The sequence below is a fragment of the Capricornis sumatraensis genome, chromosome X, assembly GCF_032405125.1.
Source record: "Capricornis sumatraensis isolate serow.1 chromosome X, serow.2, whole genome shotgun sequence".
Taxonomy (NCBI): domain Eukaryota; kingdom Metazoa; phylum Chordata; class Mammalia; order Artiodactyla; family Bovidae; genus Capricornis; species Capricornis sumatraensis.
Genome location: NC_091092.1, coordinates 121,237,101 through 121,256,160, shown reverse-complemented (window position 1 = coordinate 121,256,160; position 19,060 = coordinate 121,237,101). Strand labels below are relative to the sequence as shown.

The window sequence follows — 19,060 nt, the reverse complement described above, 5'->3', positions numbered from 1 at the left end:
TACCTAATGTTATTATATACAGTGAATGGCAGAGGGATTCCTTCCTGTAGTCATTGATTCTGAATTGGATTCTAATACATTTAAATTACTCACTGAAAAATAAGTAATTTTCAAGGTAAATATTAATAATTGCATAGACTCCTTACCCAAATCACTGGTTCTTCCTAAACATAGACTTAATGGCCAACTCTTGTGCCATACAAAAGACACAAACCATCTGCGGAACCACCCTACCCCACCCAACACACACACGGCATAGCACTGTCCTTGCTTTTAATAGGTTTTTGAGGGGAAAATGACTTGTGTTCCACTTTAAGTTCACAGTCTAGCTGATGAAGTAAAATTCCTGGACACAGAGACACACCACAGACTCCTACTCCTACTGAGAGATCCCTGAAAGTCATGAGAATCACAGCTGGAACAAACCATTGTCTCAGATGGGTGTGTGTTCATCTATATGCAGGTGTGTTGAAGGGATGGCAGGAAGTAATTAACAACTGCTATACTAATTTTAGTCTAAACATGTACATAAGTGGTTAGAAAAGGCAAAGCTGAGATGATTGCATAGAAAAGGTGAAATGTAAGCTAGGACTGGAAGGATTGGTAGGCTACGAATAGCTGGAGGTGCAGAAGCAAAAGACATTGTTGAGTTTCTTCTGCGCCTTCTCATACCCTTTCGCTAGACAGTCTTATTTAGTGATGCTCTGTTAGAGAAACCATCCTTAGGAAGCTGTGTCATTTCTACTCTGAAGCAGTAAGTTGAAGTTAAAGTTAGAGTAAACTAATCTTTGGTTTGATTAGCTGCGAGACCCCAGTTTAGTGGTGTCAGACTCTGCTCTTCTTTTTGGATCGTTATAGATCGAAGAAAATCTTCTTGGGCAAATCTTTTTTTTTTTTTCTTTAAAAAAATAATTTATTGGTTTGGGATCACAAAATATAGGGAAGACACGAAGTGATGCCTGTGACCCCTTGGCTGAAATTTCTCTTCCAGAGACACTTTTGGGCGTTGTTTCACATCCTGACAGCTGCAGAGTATAGTATCTGACCACGTGGGAAGCTTGAACAGACACCCTTTAAGTCATGGGGGTCACTTCCAATTAAGTCTTCCAGCTCACTTCTGCCAATATTGCAACTGCATTGGTTGTTCCAACTGTTCATGTCTTGAAAATCTCACGAACCAATAGGCTGCAGACCAATGATGCCTGCACAGCCCTTAGAACTGCCTACACTGACTAATGCCCCTCAGCTATACCCAATCTGCTTGTGGCACCTGCATGGCAGCCCCTGGGGGCCCCCACATCCTAGGGTGGCAATGGAGGAAGGGCAGGCCAGGCCAAGCATGAAGAATAAGCAGTCAATTTTATTGGGCTCAGACTGGGAATCCATGAGGACCTCTGTGAATTTGTCGGTTTTCTTCTCAATGTTCTTTTCAGCCTGCTTCCATAGCCTCGTGAGCTGCTTCTTTTTCTGATAGTGGATCTTGGCTTTCCACTTTCTCCTCTCTTCCAGTGTGGCCGTTAACCACCTGGTACTTCCAGATAACCTCATGAGCCAGGCGCCCTAGGTAGGCAAACTTCTGACTAAGCTTCAGACACACAACCTTGAGGGCAGCAGGAACCACCATCCGCTTTTTCTTGTCATAGGGTCGTGGGATCAAATCAAACACCTTGAGGCGCTCCAGAGCAGCCTGGCCCTGCTTGGTCTTGTGGGGCAGCATGCCTTGCACTGTCTGGTGGAAGATGCGGCTGGGTTTTGGAAGTGCCACAGGAGGGGTTGGTGTTCATCCGCTTGGGGAGAAAACCCAGGTACTACAACTTACTTCTGTAAAAATTACCAGAAATGTTGATGAAAGGCTAGGTACTTCAACTTATTTCTGTGGCAATTGGCAGAAATACTGATGCCCTCACAGCACATGACCACAGCCTTCCGGCCTAGAAGCACCTGCTTGGCCACAATGGCCTCTGGGGAGCCCAGGAGATGGCCTTGGCTATCGAGCACCAGGACCTGCCCTTCCACCATCTTTGGTAGCCACCTGGAAAAAGAGGGCAGATTTAGAAATTAAGAACAAACATAGTGGTAGTATGGTCCACATCCTGTCCTTTGTTTTTATTCTTACACTTGTCCTTCCACCAGTCTTCCCTCCCAGCCTCTCCGATTGCACTCAGCTCTCCTATAACTCCATACATGTGTTCCTAAAAATTACCAAGTTATGTAAAATCACAACCAGATGCTTTATGGAAAAGATACATGGATTAGAAACCCACCAAAATGTCATCAGTGACTCAAACAAGAATATCAGTTCATGTCAGTCACTCAGTTGTGTCCAACTCTTTGCAACCCCATGAATCGCAGCACACCAGGCCTCCCTGTCCATCACCAACTCCCGGAGTTCACTCAGACTCACGTCCATCGAGTCGGTGATGCCATCCAGCCATCTCATCCTCTGTCGTCCCCTTCTCCTCCTGCCCCCAATCCCTCCCAGCATGAGTCTTTTCTAATGAGTCAACTCTTTGCTTTAGCATCATTCCTTCCAAAGAATACCCAGGACTGATCTCCTTTAGAATGGCCTGGCTGGATCTCCTTGCAGTCCAAGGGACTCTCAAGAGTCTTCTCCAACACCACAGTTCAAAAGGATCAATTCTTTGGCGCTCAGCTTTCTTCACAGTCCAACTCTCACATCCATACATGACCACTGGAAAAACCATAGCCTTGACTAGATGGACCTTTGTTGGCAAGGTAATGTCTCTGCTTTTCAATATGCTATCTAGGTTGGTCATAACTTTCCTTCCAAAGAGTAAGCATCTTTTAATTTCATGGCTGCAGTCACCATCTGCAGTAATTTTAGAACCCCCCAAAATAAAGTCTGACACTGTTTCCTTTCCATTGTTTCCCCATCTATTTGCCATGAAGTGATGGGACCAGATGCCATGATCTTAGTTTTCTGAATGTTGAGCTTTAAGCCAATTTTTTCACTCTCCTCTTTCACTTTCATCAAGAGGCTTTTTAGTTCCTCTTCACTTTCTGCCATAAGGGTGGTGTCATCTGCATATCTGAGGTTATTGATATTTCTCCAGGCAATCTTGATTCCAGCTTGTGCTTCTTCCAGCCCAGCGTTTCTCATGATGTACTCTGCATATAAGTTAAATAAGCAGGGTGACAATATACAGCCTTGACGTACTCCTTTTCCTATTTGGAACCAGTCTGTTGTTCCATGTACAGTTCTAACTCTTGGATCCTGACCTGCATATAGGTTTCTCAAGAGGCAGGTCAGGTAGTCTGGTATTCCCATCTCTTTCAGAATTTTCCACAGTTTCTTGTGATACACATAGTCAAAGGTTTGGCATAGTCAATAAAGCAGAAATAGATGTTTTTCTGGAACTCTCTTGCTTTTTCCATGATCCAGCGGATGTTGGCAGTTTGATCTCTGGTTCCTCTGCCTTTTCTAAAACCAGCTTTATCATCTGGAAGTTCACAGTTCACGTATTGCTGAAGCCTGGCTTGGAGAATTTTGAGCATTACTTTACTAGCATGTGAGAAGAGTGCAATTGTGCGGTAGTTCGAGCATTCTTTGGCATTGCCTTTCTTTGGGATTGGAATGAAAACTGACCTCTTCCAGTCCTGTGGCCACTGCTGAGTTTTCTAAATTTGCTGGCATATTGAGTGCAGCACTTTCACAGCATCATCTTTCAGGATTTGAAACAGCTCAACTGGAATTCCATCACCTCCACGAGCTTCGTTCATAGAGATGCTTTCTAAGGCCCACTTGCCTTCACACTTCAGGATATCTGGCTCTAGGTGAGTGATCATACCATCGTGATTATTGGTCGTGAAGATCTTTTTTGTACAGTTCTTCTGTGTATTCTTGCCACCTCTTCTTAATATCTTCTGCTTCTGTTAGGTCCATACCATTTCTGTCCTTTATTGAGCCCATCTTTGCATGAAATGTTCCCTTGGTATCTCTAATTTTCTTGAAGAGATCTCTAGTCTTTCCCATTCTTTTGTTTTCCTCTATTTCTTTGCATTGATCTCTGAGGAAGGCTTTCTTATCTCTCCTTGCTATTCTTTGGAACTCTGCATTCAGATGGTTATATCTTTCCTTTTCTCCTTTGCTTTTCACTTCTCTTCTTTTCACAGCTATTTGTAAGGCCTCTCCAGACAGCCATTTTGCTTTTTTGCATTTCTTTTCCATGGGGATGGTCTTGATCCCTGTCTCCTATACAATGTCACGAACCTCTGTCCATAGCTTATCAGGCACTCTGTCTATCAGATCTAGTCCCTTAAATCTATTTCTCACTTCCACTGTATAATTATAAGGGATTTGATTTAGGTCATACCTGAATGGTCTCATGGTTTTCCCTACTTTCTTCAATTTAAGTCTGAATTTGGCAATAAGGAGTTCATGATCTGAGCCACAGTCAGCCCTGGTCTTTTTTTGCTGACTGTATAGAGCTTTTCCATCTTTGGCTGCAAAGAATATAATCAATCTGATTTCATTGTTGACTATCTGGTGATGTCCATGTGTAGAGTCTTCTCTTGTGTTGTTGGAAGAGGGTGTTTGCTATGACCAGTGCGTTCTCTTGGCAAAACACACTCTTAGCCTTTGCCCTGCTTCATTCCATATTCCAAGGCCAAATTTGCCTGTTACTCCAGGTGTTTCTTGACTTCCTACTTTTGCATTCCAGTCCCCTGTAATGAAAAGGACATCGTTTTGGGGTGTTAGTTCTAAAAGGGCTTATAGGTCTTCATAGAACCGTTCAACTTCAACTTCTTCAGTGTTACTGGTTGGGGCATAGACTTGGATTACTGTGATAGTTAATCGTTTGCCTTGGAAACGAACAGAGATCATTCTGTTGTTTTTGAGATTGCATCCAAGTACTGCATTTCAAACATTTTTGTTGACAGTGATGGCTACTCCGTTTCTTCTAAGGGATTCCCGCCCGCAGTAGTAGATATAATGGTCATCTGAGTTAAATTCACCCATTCCAGTCCATTTTAGTTCGCTAATTCCTACAGTGTTGATGTTCACTCTTGCCATCTCCTGTTTGACCACTTCTAATTTGCCTTGATTCATGGACCTAACATTCCAGGTTCCTATGGAATATTGCTCTTTACAGCATTGGACCTTGCTTCTATCACCAGTCACGTCCACAACTGGGTATTGTTTTTGCTTTGGCTCCATCCTTTTATTCTTTCTGGACTTATTTCTCCACTGATCTCCAGTAGCATATTGGACACCTACTGACCTGGGGAGTACCTGTTTCAGTATCCTATCATTTTGCCTGTTCTTACTGTTCATGGGGTTCTCAAGGCAAGCATACTGAAGTGGCTTGCCATTCCCTTCTCCAGTGGACCACATTCTGTCAGACCTCTCCACCATGACCCTCCCGTCTTGGGTGGCCCCACACAGCATGGCTTAGTTTCATTGAGTTAGACAAGGCTGTGGTCCGTGTGATTAGATTGAGTAGTTTTCTGTGATTATGGTTTCAGTGTGTCTGCCCTCTGATACCCTCTCGCAACACCTACTGTCTTACTTAGGTTTCTCTTACCTTGGGCGTGGGTTATCTCTTCACGGCTGCTCCAGCAAAGTGCAGCCACTGCTCCTTACCTTGGACAAGGGGTATCTCCTCACGGCCAACCCTCCTGACCTTGAACATGGAGTAGCTCCTCTCGGCCCTCCTGCACAACCACTGCTCCTTGGACATGGGGATATAGGAACCTAATGAAAACAGAGGTGTGATGTTACATATCTTTAATAGCTAAAAAATACATAAATACTACAGTAAATGCAGCATTTTACCGTGCAAAAGACTTGAAGTTTGCTTGTGAAAGTGAACATCAGAAAGGTTGCAACTCACGAGTCATGGTGAAGTGGTGGAAGGAAGGTTATCTGAAATAGGAAGGAAAATTACACAAACACCAGATTTGAGTTAGTGTAGCTTATTACACACTCAGTGAACAGGGGTAGCTGGTCAGTGTTTGAGGGGTGTATGTACATGTGTGTTATGTATATTCCTCTGTGGCTTGATTCATCTGGATGCAGTTTTCTGCATTTACCTAGTGTTTCTTACAGACAGAATCCTGTAGAAGCAGATATAAAATTCACATTATGTTCACATTATTTCCTGATATATCAATGGCATTGGAACTAATTCTCATTTTCAAAGTAAACATTGTAGTGGAACCAACTGTCCTTGATGATTAACTAGCACCTTACATCCCCCCTACTTTATTATTCTTTCCTCATTTTCAATTTGTGCAAAATTATTCTTATTTTTATAAAGATCAATTGAAACATTTGTCAACCAGACAGTTACTGAATATTGTCTCTCTCCATGCTGCTTGTCTGGGTTGTGGCAAATAAAATAGGTTTTGAAGCCATGGTTTCTGCCCTTAAACAGCTTCAATATAAGGAACCAACCAGAGAGATTTGAAGTAAAACAAAAGTTCTTAAAAAGTAACAGTATATTATATAATTAATACATTAGTGCTAAAGAGATATGGTAAGCTAAGGCTCCTTAGAACATAAAAATTTTCAATCTAGATCTTAAAGTTACAAACATATATTAGAGAAGTAAGGGAATCCCCTTACTAGAAAAGATATGGGAATCCCAAAGGTGTTTTTGTTTCCTCTCTCTCTTTTTTTCATTCTCATGCTCCAGCCCCCAAGTGATCTTATGTTGGCAACAAAAGCTGCAGTGGTAGTCACCAAGAGCCAAAACACTCAACTCACCTCTCCCCTTCTTAAGAAAGAAAGGAAAGAAGTAAAGACCCAGCTTTCTTTCTGGCTAGCTGCTAGGAACTAAAAGGTACCAGGGAGATCACAGACAAAGACAGCTCCAGGGAAGGTGACCTCATAAACTTGTTGGTGAACTTTGGGTCTCATACCCCAATCTGGAAGGAAAGGATCTGAGCCTAATTAATTAGCACATCAAAAACTTTGAGAACTGAAGTAAAAGCCCACAACCCAGATTGACTTGTGGGTGGAGTACACATGGGACAAATATAACAAGTACTGCCACAGTTTTGAAAGGTGAACTGAGATCAGGCCCACTTTCCAGAGAAAGTGGGTTGGAATCCATAACCCAGACCTAATGAAGTCAGTTGCCTGCTCAAACAAATACATCAACAGTTATCCATAGAATTTAAGTAACATCCATAGATTCATGCTACTCAAAATGTCCAAAATTCAGTTCAGAACTACCTGGTAGAAGAAGAAAAATCACAGCTTGCATGGGGCAGGGCGGGGCAGGGGTCAGAAATTAAAAGTCAAGATTTAAATGATGCTGTTACAGTTATATGACAGAAGAAATAGATGTAAAAAAGAGAGAGCCAAATAAATATATTAGAACCAAAAAATATAACCAAAGTTTAAAACCTCATTGAGTAGACTCAATGGCAGAATGGAGATGACACAGGAAACTGCCAGTGAACTTGAAAATAGATCAGTACAAATTATCCAGTCTAAAGGAGAGGTAGAAAAAGACAAAGGGGTTAGGTAGAACAGAGCCTCCAGGACCTGTGGGACAATAATACACAGTCTAACATTCATGTCATTGGAATCCAAAAAAGGAGGAGAAGCACCAGGCTGAAAAAAAATATTTGAAGAAATAATGTGAACCTTTCCCAAGTTTGACAAAAGACAAACTGACAGATTCGGAAAGCTCAGTGAATCCCAATCAGGATAAACCCTAAGAAATTCACTTTGGAACAAATTATCATCTAACTCTGTGTGTGTGTGTGTGTGTGTGTGTGTGTGTGTGTGTGTGTGTGTGTGTGTGTGTGTGTGTGTGTGTTGGGTGGGGGGACAAAAGGTTTAAAACCGTCAGAGAAAAATGATGTTTTGTAAGAAAAATGCACTTCGCAGGTGCCTCAGTGGTAGAGTATTTGACTCCCTGCCAATGCAGGAGACATGGATTCGATCCCTGGGTTGGGAATATCCTCTGGAGGAGGAAATATTAACCCGCTCTAGTATTCTTGTCTGAAAAATCCCATGGACGGAGGAGCCTGGTGAGCTACAGTCTACAGGGTCACAAAGCATGCATAAGGGAAAATGATTCAAATGATGACATATTTCTTATCAGAAACAATGTGGAGGCCAGAGGAAGTAGTACAGTGTTTTTAAAGTGCTAAAAGATTATCAACTCACTGTTTTTATCAAGCCCCACCCCCAAATCTTTTGCAGTGAAGGTAAAAGAAAGACATTTTCAGATGAGGGAAAGCTAAACGAATTCATTGTCAGCAGACCTACTCTGAAAGAATTGTTGAACTAAGTTACTCAGACAGAAGGGACATGATCCTGGAAAGATACCTAGAACATCAAGAATGAAGGAAGAGGGCTTCCCTGGTGGCCCAGCAGTAAAGAATCCGGCTGCCCATGCAGGAGACACAGGTTCAATCCCTGTTCTGGGAAGATCTCACATGCCATAGGGCAACTAAAACTGTGTGCCATAAGCATCTAGCTTGTGCTCTCGAGCCTGGGAGCCACAGCTACTGAGCCCATGGGCTGCAGCTGCTGAAGCCCACATGCCATAGAGCCTATGCTCTGCAAGAAGAGAAGCAACCGCAGTGAGAAGCCCAAGCACTGCAACTGAATAGTAGCCCCCATAGTAATAAAGACCCAGCACAGCCAAAACTAAATAATTAATTTAAAAAAAAGAAGGAAGGAAAAGGAAATGGTAAATATAATAACTACTTTGCTTGAGTTACTTGAAATATTTTTGATAGGCGAAAGCAAAAATTATAGCATTTTCTACCAGTTTTCAGTGTGTGTACATCTAATTTATGAGACAACTACAACATCAAAGGAAGGAGGGAAAAGGGATCTATGTGGGTTTTTACATTCCATTTACATGGTAAATTTTTAATTCTAAAGTATATATATTGTCATCCTTAATGATGAACTTTACAAAGAGATGTTGTCAAAACCACAATTAATTAAATAATAAAAAGATGTTTGAATAATCCCAAAGAGGGCAGGAAATAGAAAAGAGAAAGGAGAAGCAGAGCAAATAACAAAATGGTACACCCAAATCCAAACATATCAGTAACTTCATTAAATGTTCTAAATGTGTTTATACCAATTAAAAGATAGCAATTATCAGAATGTATTTTTTAATGATGCAAGTATTATAAAATGTCTTCAAGAAACTAATTTCAAATATAATGGTATAGGTAGGTTAAAGGAGAAAATGACAAAAGATACACCATGCAAACACTAATGAAAAGAAAGAGTGGCTATGTTAAAAGCAGAAAATTAGACTTCAGAGCAAAGAAAATTACTCATGATAAAGAGGGATTTTACATAATGATAAAAGAGCTAATTCACTGAGAAGAGAAAACCACCCAAAATCTGTATGTACCTAACAACAGTGCTTCAAAATGGTGGCACCTGAAGCAAAAAGTGGCAGAACTGAAAGGAGAAATAGACAATCCATAATTATACTTCGCAACTTTTAACACTCCTCTTTCAGTAATTGATAGAAATACTGGACAAAAAATCAGCAAGGATATAGAACTGACAACCAATGGGATTTAATTGATATGTACAGAACACTCCACCTGTCGATAGCATGATCAAGATTCTTTTCAAGTGTACATGGAACATTCAATAAGATAGACTATATGATAGACTATATTCTGCATCATAAAAACAACCTTAATGAATTTAAAATAATTGAAATCATATGAAGTATATTCTGAGGCCATAATGGAATTAAACTAGAAGTCATTAAGAGAAAAGTAACCAGAAACTCTCTAAGTTCTTGGAAATTAAACAACACACTTCTAAATAACCCAACGGTCAAAAAAAGGTCCCAAGGAAAATTAGAAAATATTTTGAACTGAGTGAAAATGAAAATGCAACATATCAAACAATGATTGAGACAATATATACTATGGTGCCTACTGTAATGCAGAGTAGACCAATTATGAATATTTACGCATCATAGACACACAAAATCTGTAAAATACTCAAGTAGAAAGTGTCAACGGATTGTTTATTGACCCACTTGGTAATATAAGTCTGTTCATTTGGCAGTTAACTATGAAATAATCATGCTGTCAGAGTCAGGTGAGGTTCAAAGGGGAAAAGTAAAAAACTGTACAGTAGGATGATGCACCTAAAGCAGTGCTTAGAGGGAAATTGACAGCATTAAATGTTTGTATTAGAGAAAAAGAAAGGTGTCAAATCAATGTGAGTTTCCACTTTCAGAAAATGTTTTGAAAAGCAGAGCAAAATAAGCCCAAAACAAACAGAAGAAAAGAGATAGTGAAGATATATTAGTTAAATTGAAAGAATAGAACAAATCAGTGAAACAAAAACATGAATATTTGAAAATATCAATAAAATTGATAAGCATCTAGCAAGGCTGACAGAGATTTTTAAAAAGTAAAGATACAAATTAGCAATATCCAGAATACTAGGCCTCCATAGATTTTAAAAGGATAGGAGACTACTAAACATATTTGACAATTTGAGAGTAGTGGACCAATTCCTCAAAAATCGAAAACTATAAGAATTCATCCAAGATGAAATGGATTGCCTCAATAGTCCTATATTTGTTAAAGGAAGTAAATTCATAATTGAAAAAAAGTTAAGTTGGAGGAATCAATAATCAATTGTAAGACTTAAAGCTACAGATATGAACAGTGTAAAATTGGCAAATGGATAGAAACCTAGACCCACAGAATAGATAGACTCAAACAAGTTTGGCCATTCAATTTTTAACAGCGATTCAAAAGAATTTAATGAAGAATGAATAGCCCTTTCATCAACATGTAATGTTGGAAGAAGTTGGACATTCACATGCAGAAAAAATAAACTTTGAGCTAAAATCTTACCTTATACAAATATTAACAATATATCACGGCTCTAAGTGCAAAACTATAAACTTTAAGAAGTAGTGCATAAGAGAAAATCTTCATGACCTCAAATTAGGTGAAGAATTCTTAAACATGAGATAAAAATGATCAATTTAAAAACGGAAAAATCACTTGAACGTCATCAAAATAAAAACTTACTTGAGAAGACACTATTAAGGGATAGAAATGACAAGTCATAAACTTGGAGGAATTGTTTACAAATCACATATCCAACAAGGGACCTGTGTCTATATAAAGAACTCTCAAAACTCAGTTAAAAGAAAACCACTCCAATTTAAAAATAAACAAAAGACTTAAAAAGATTCTTTACCACAGAGAACATAAGGATGACAAATAAGAATGTAAAGTTGTTTCATTATTAGCATCAGGGAAATACAAATTGAAACCTTGACAAGATAGCACTCCATACTTACTGGAATGGTTAAAATACAAAATACTGACAGTACCAAGTGCTTGTGAAGACGTGGAACAACAGGAAACTTCATGCTTACTTTGCTGATGGAAATGTAAAATGGTGCTGCCAGTCTGGAAAACAGTTTGTTTCTCATAAAGATCAATATATACTTTCTGTATGACCTAGGAATCCTCTTGGGTATTTACCCTAGAGAAATGAAAAATTATAACCATGTAAAAATCTGTGCAGAAATGTTTCTAAGGAACTGAATTCATAATAGCCCCAAACTGGAAACAACTCCAACACACTTCAGTGGATGAATGAATAAACTGTCATGCTTTCATACCATGGAGTATTACTCAACAATAAAAAGGAACAGACTACTAATAACATATAGCAACTTAGATGGGTCTCAAAGCTATTATGCTGTGTGAAAAAAACCTAGACTCAAAAGACCACATAGTGTTTAATTCCATTTAAATGGCATTGTTGAAATTTCAGAACTGTAATGATGGAGAACCAGTAGTTGTCATGGATTAGAGAATGGTCTGAATACAAATGGGCAGCAAAAGGCAGTTTTGGAACTGTTGTGTATCCTAGTTGTCATGAATGTTACATGTGTTCAAAATAATAGAACTATGCCATATATACTCTCCCAAATTAATCTCATTGTGAAATTTTTTAAAGTAAAAATGAAAGAAAAATTTCCGTGGCCTGGTGATAACATATAACTCTACTTCAAGGATGTTGTTTAGTTGATAAGTCTTTTCTGACTCTGCACCCCCATGAACTGTAGCCCACCAGTCTCCTCTGTCCATGGGATTTTTCAGGCAAGAATACTGGAGTGAGTTGCCATTTCCTTTTCTAGGGAATCTTCCCTAGCCAGGATCAAATCAGCGTCTCCTGTTGGCAGGCAGATTCTATACCACTGAGCCACTAGGGAAACCCAGGGATCGAACCTGTGTCTCCTGCATTGGCAGGCGAATTTATTTACCACTTCAAGAGTAAATCTTTTCAAATACAGGGATATATGTGGAGACATAGAACTAAGGGAGCTCCTTTTACACAAGTTAGATGAATTAAATATCTGGCACTGAGGTTACATGACAATAAGTCCCAACTCCTGCCACCTTGTAAACACAGTTCACATAAATATAATAGCTATGTGATTGAGAGCCCCTGCTATGCTTTTTGTCAAAGAATCTACACAAGGAGGAAGTATCAAGCTATGACAAAAATCTCTTGAGGAACAAGACATTAATATTCTCATTTTGCTAAAGTAAGAACAAAGGAAGGTCTTTCCTAAGCCCAGCTTTTGGGATGGGGTAGATTTGGGAGTGTCAGGCCATATGCAAGTTCTAACTATTTAAATAAAAAAGTGAAGCCTTGAAAACATGACAGAGTTTTGAATAGGAAACTCTGGATTTTAGAGCAGCATGTTTTTTGTTTTTAAAAACAATAATAGGGGACTTCCCTGGTGGTCCAGTGGTTAGAATACACCTTGGAATGCAAGTAATGCAGTTCTATCCCTGATCAGGGAACTAAGATACCACATGCCTCAGAGCAAGTAGGCCCTCGTGCTATAACTACTGAGCCCCACAAGCTCTGGACCCCATGTACCACAGCTAATACCTGATGCAGACAAATAAATAAATAAGTATTTTTAATGTAATTATTAAAAACTATGATGGACCTCAGGAAGCTCTATTTTCTTTTAAGCAGTATAGGCATGTATTTGCTCATAGTTACCATTCTTCTGTCTTGTTTATTGAGGGATACATAGCTTCATGGAGAGCTGGTTTGTTTTCTCTTTATCTCCCCATTGCCAGCGTTCTGGAACCCCTTTCACACATGCCCTTCCTGTCAGGTAAAGGTGATCATTTAAAAACAAACAGACCACAAAAAGAAGAGCATAGATTTGAAATTTTTGTAGTAATAATTGAAAATGTAAATTAGTTTCAATCATGTTCCTTTTGTTCTCCTGGTTTGAAATTACTGGTTAAGGTTATTTTACATTCACAACTCTTAAACAGTGTTTCTGAGCGAGGTGAAATAGATTATGGTGTAGTCATATTGGTGGGCAGGACCTCCTACAGGCCTGTGCATGACTGAATGCTCCAACTGCCTCCAGACTTCTGCCCACTTAATGCCAACTTTAAAGGAGGACAATATTCCAATAAATATGCTTTCTTTTATTTTATTTTATAATGGTTGTGAATTACACTGTTCCATATCCCTGGTGGCTCAGATGGTAAAGAATCTGCCTGCAGTGCATGAGACCCAGGTTCAGTCCTTGTGTCGGGAACATCCCTTTAGAAGGGAGTGGCAACCCACTCCAGTATTGTCTGGAGAGTCCAATGGAAGAGGAGCCTGGTGCGCCACAGTCCATGGGGTCGCAAAGAGTCGTCACGACTGAGGCGACTTAGCACACACACATATTAGGCTTAGCAAATCCATATCTTTATCTTCAGCTGATGATATATGAATTTGCCCTTTTCATTTCTTAACAAAACTAATGGGCCTATTTGGAGAACCTAGGACTCTAGCTCCTACATTCTGCATATACATCCTGGGATTTTATTAGAGTTTGAAATTGTATTCTATGGGTGAGGGCCCTGACCTCATTCAAAGATACCGCTGGAGTATTTCTTTTATCTGTTTTATTTATGAGATTGCTCTGTTAAAGTTCATGTATAACAATAGTTCAATTGCTGAGAAAATGTTGGTAAATCAGTCACCTGGGCAGATGAAATTCACAAATAATGAGAACTTAAATTTTTAACCAGTCATCTCCACTTCCCATCCAAGTCTTTAGTATTGCTTAAAAAAGAAAAAAAAAACTTTGGCTGATTTCATGCTTTATTTACTCGATACTGGAACAGTGTTTATTGAATACCTACTATATGCCAGTACTATATTTCAGGAAGATATGTTACTTTTTCTCACTTTGCTGGTTGAAAAACTGCTGAGAAGTGAACTGGCCCAAAGCCAGAAAGGGGAAGAACAAGGAAGTGAACCAACTGCATCTGAATAATTGAGCACCACAGTGTGTATATCGGTGGTGACTCAAGTAACATAGGTGAGCGTTGACAAATGATTTGAGAGAAACAGGCCTGCTGGAGTTCAAATCAAGATACTTCTGTTATAGTCTTCAAGGATTACAGAACAAGTGGAGCCAGCAGGAATGCAGAAGAAAGAAGATACTTTTTCATATCAGTGCCGCCTGCTCAGGACGCAAAAGATGCAGGTGTAGGAACTACACTACTACAACTAATGATTCATTGTTAATCCTTGAACTTTCTGTGCAACCCCCAGATAGAGTATGGTAAAGCATGTGAGTTAAGACAGAAAAACAGTAGAATAGCATCTCAGTCTGTTGCAGCTGGGATGAAGCCAATCCCAGGAACCTGAGGACAGTTTTTAAAGGGGGAGAGAGGACATGAGTGGGATATATTATCAAAGGACACCCCATGATGTGAGACCTAGGTGTATAGAGCCTGGATAGGGTTTTTGTTTCTGTTTTCTCATTTTACCAGATATAATTTCCTAGATTGCAAATCTTTTTTTTAAGTTACAGGTAATTACTAGTTTCCTTCCTTTTAGGAGAAAGTAGTCAACAGAGAACACATTGATGACTATTCATTTTATTCCTAGGAAAGTCCATTAGCCAGTTTGTGTTTTGCTTGTTTTGACACCTCTGTATGGAATGGTTTGGTTTCCTGTTGTAAGTAGAAGGTGGCCTAGGTAAAATGAAAGTGAAAGTGAAGTCGCTCAGTCATGTCCGACTCTTTGCGACCCCATAGTGGTTCTAATATAATTCTGGCAAGTTGGAAGAATTTTGAAGAGGAATTAGTGAATTACATGTGCATGTATATTAGTACCCTTCCTTTGTTACTTTTTTCATTGTCAAAATTAATTTACTGACATTTGAAAAGTATAACTATAGTGACTTGTTACTGAATAGGTTCTTGTGCAAAACATCAAAAACAAAATCATAAGACATCTACCATGTGTTTTTTGGATGTGTAATGAGTTTTAGTACCTAAATTAGCTACCTGAAATTTCCTATAGAAATTCCAAACCATATCAGTAAAAGAATTACTTCTTCTTATCTTGTATTTTGATAATGCCTGGTTAGCATGGGGAGTCTATGGCCTTAAAGCCTAATGGCTGTGTTAGATGTAAGATATATGGATTTATTTCGTTGACTAAGACGACTAGAACAGCATCACGGCCAAACGTAGTCTGACTAGTTGAACTGAATAGTAACAAGAAGTGAATCTTAACTAATGAACTAGGAGAACAAGGAGGGCATAAATGTTAAGTCTGTTTATACCCAATGTATTTCTCTCTTATATGGTGGCATCAATTATAAGACATACCACTGATTTAGTAACAGCATTTTAGAGGAAAAGAAAGGTTTTAGCAAAGACAACAGTTCATAAGACAAATCTTTGTTTCAGAAACATTCAAAGTGATGAGAGGTGTCTTAGAATCAAGCAAGAGTGTTATTGAGTATAACACTTAAATGATAACTAAGGCAAACTGAGTGCTTACCATGTGCCAGACTATACACTTGTGCTATGCTAAGTCGCTTCATTCGTGTCCAGCTCTGCAACCCTATGGACCATAGCCCGCCAGGCTTCTTTGTCCATGGGATTCTCCAGGCAAGAATATTGGAGTGGGTTGCCACGCCCTCCTCCAGGGAATCTTCCAAACCCAGGGATCAAACCCATGTCTCTTACATCCCCTGCATTGGCAGGTCCTTTACCACCAGTGCCGCCACTTGTGCCAGATACTTCATATGCATTATTCAATTTAATCCTCACAACAGTCGCATGGGTCTTTTACAGATGAAGAAACTGAGGCTTGGAGAGGTTGGTCATCCTAGGACTTTACCTCCAATAAATGTCACAGCCAGGATTTGAAGGAGAGCCTGGCAGACTCCAGAATCCACACCATTAACCACTGTTGGGTGCATTTACTGTTTATCATTAAGATGAGACCTTTTACCAGAAGGAAAAATTGAAAGTAGTCAGTGAAGTCCTCTCCAAAATCTGCCTCTTCGACTTCTGTTAAAGTAGTAACTGACCTCCACCAATAACAAACAAAACAAAAAGCACTCCACCCTTTCTTGAATATTCCTCAGCATCATTTTTTAAGTTTACTGTTATGTGAGCCTGTGATATTCTGTGACTATCATTTTAAAACTGCATTCGTAGCTACAATTTCTGTCTTCTAATAGCTTATAAGGTGTATTAACCTCATTATAGGCTTATATACAGAGACAGTAGAAGAAAGGCAAGACTATCAAGATACATTAAGGGTTTTTTGTAGCTAAATTCAACCCCCCAAAAAGATGTAAAGCAAACATATGCTACTGTTGGAGGCACTGATTTTACATATGAGGAGGTGGAGAGTGTAGTTTTCAATGCCTTGTCCAAGATCACATATCTGCTAAATGTTAGAGGCGGAATCTGAACCCATACTGGTTCCAGAGTCTGTGCTGTTAACAACCACACCATACTTGCCTTATCTCATATTTTCACATTTAACCGTTTACTGCTTTGCTTAGAACTTTTCTTCTAAAGAACTTATGTTTTTGGCGTCATCCTCCCTATTCCAGGATCTTGGGAGTCCTGAGGTATTTATGATAGGATGTCTATCCTCAAGGAGATTACAGTACTTTAAACAGAACTATTGGGATTTCCCTGGCAGTCTAGTGGTTAAGAGTTCACTTTCCCATACAGGAGGCAGGGGTTTGATCTCTGGTGGGGCACTCAGATCCCACATGCCTCACGGCCAAAACACCAAAGCATCAAACAGAAGCAGTGTTGTAACAAATTCAATAAAGACTTTTAAAATGATCCACATCAGTCCGAAAAAAAAAAAATGATGCACATCAAAAAATTTTTAAAATAAACAGAACTGCTATATATTAGTTGCAAAGAGATTAAAAGCGAGGAAATACTTTATCCTATTTCAGCCTATAGGAGAGATAGAAATCAGGTCTTCATTTTTTTTACAGTGATTGGTACTGAAATCCTACCACCCTTCCTTTTTAAAAAATTTGCTTACTTAATCAGTGACTTTTACTTAGAATCATAAGAGTATATTGTTTGGCCTTGGCTCTTGAATGAAGTTCACAGAATTAAAAAGGGGAAAAAAGTGTCAGGTTCTTGCAGGTGCCTACTTGGTTTACTTCAGGAAACTTCCCAAAGACAAGTGTTCATAGCTAAGAAAAAGTTAAAAGACTCACTACCAGTTAGTTAGCACTCACTGTATGTCAGGTAGTGTCCTAAATGTTTCACACATATTATGTCATGTAATCCTGGTAACAGTGCTTTGATGGGGTGCATCCCCCCATCTATTTACAAATGAGAGGAGAGGTTACTTCATTTCTCCAAGCCTCAGTTTTTCAATTTGTAAAACAGAAAAGGAAAGCTTCTTTATGTTCTAAAAGGAATTTCTAAACCCATAAAAATTTTTTCTGAAGTGTGTGCACAGAGATCTGTGTGGAACATAAACTTTTAAGAACTTAAGATTCTTATATCTTTCTGCCCAAAGGTGCATTTTCTGAAAGGTGCATCTTAGAATGAAGGTGAGCAAAAATTAGAAAATTAAATTGACACAGTTAGACTTTAGGTCCCCAGTTCAACCATGATACACATTGGAAAACTTTTGATTTGGCTTGGTCAGTTTCTGCTTGCAGTCTGCACCTCCAGCCCCCAAGCCAATGCCCTTTGCTTTGGCCCTGTGCTCCTGCCACTTCTACTCATGGTGGGCTATGCCCTAAACATGGTATCACTGTAGCCTAACAGTGTGAGTGAGGTACCAGGTGCTTATAATACACTGCTTCTCTGGTGCACTGAGTATTTCAGGTTGAAAACTAGCCACAAAAGAGCTGATTAACACACAGAATGACATTGTTGAAAGTGTATGAATGAAAAGTGGCATATTACAAAGATCAAGGGGCTTGGACATTGAAAACCTGGGATCAAGTCTTGGCTCTGCCCCTTACTAGTTGCATGACCTAGGGCAAGTCCCATAACCTATTTGAGTCTCAGCTTCCTTATCTGTAAAATGAAGATAATCAGAATGGCTAGTTCATTTATTGAAGATCAAATGGGAGAAAGCATAATGCTGGGGAGATGGAGCTGAAAACTGGAAAGTGTCAAATGCATATTAACACATCATGCTAAACTTCTTCAACCCTCTCCTTTAGCACAGTGATTTAACACATTGATAACATTTGGGAAATCTCTGTTCACTTTAAATAGCATGCACATATGGACTTTAAAATTATACCTCAGATAATCCTATACCAGCATTTCAGGCAAAGATTTAAGATGCCATTTGGCAATAAAAAATATTGAGTCTAGTCACTAACTGTCATTCTAGTTTTGACTCCACTGCTTTTTCTAAGAGGTTTGCAAACTGGCCATTAGTGCTCCATTCACTGACTAGATCTAGGATCATGAACAGGTGATTTCACCTTTGATGAGCTCTGTCAAATAGGGACAATAATTCTAACTTCCCACCTACCTGACAGAGCTTTTGTGAGGACTGAATGCTTTGAAAAGCCTAACATTATTATATAAATGCAAGGGACACAAATTTTAAAATGAGTATAATCATCTGAGATCTCTCTGTAGTGTAAGAATTAAAACACTCAAATAATTCTGTTAGGAAATGCAAGATAAACATGCCATTAAAAAGTTACAGAGAGCAGCTACTGTGAGAAGCAGGTAGATAAATGGAAATATTCACATTTGACTGCAGTGT

The 19,060-nt window shown here is 39.2% G+C and overlaps 1 protein-coding gene and 1 pseudogene across 3 annotated transcripts in view; one reads left to right on the top strand and one right to left on the bottom strand.

Moving 5' to 3' along the window:
* Window positions 1-19,060, top strand: part of POLA1 (DNA polymerase alpha 1, catalytic subunit) — a 290,997-nt gene that overhangs the window by 197,949 nt on the left and 73,988 nt on the right. The window lies entirely within an intron of this gene.
* LOC138071030 (large ribosomal subunit protein uL13 pseudogene) lies at window positions 1,243-2,019 on the bottom strand (annotated as a pseudogene).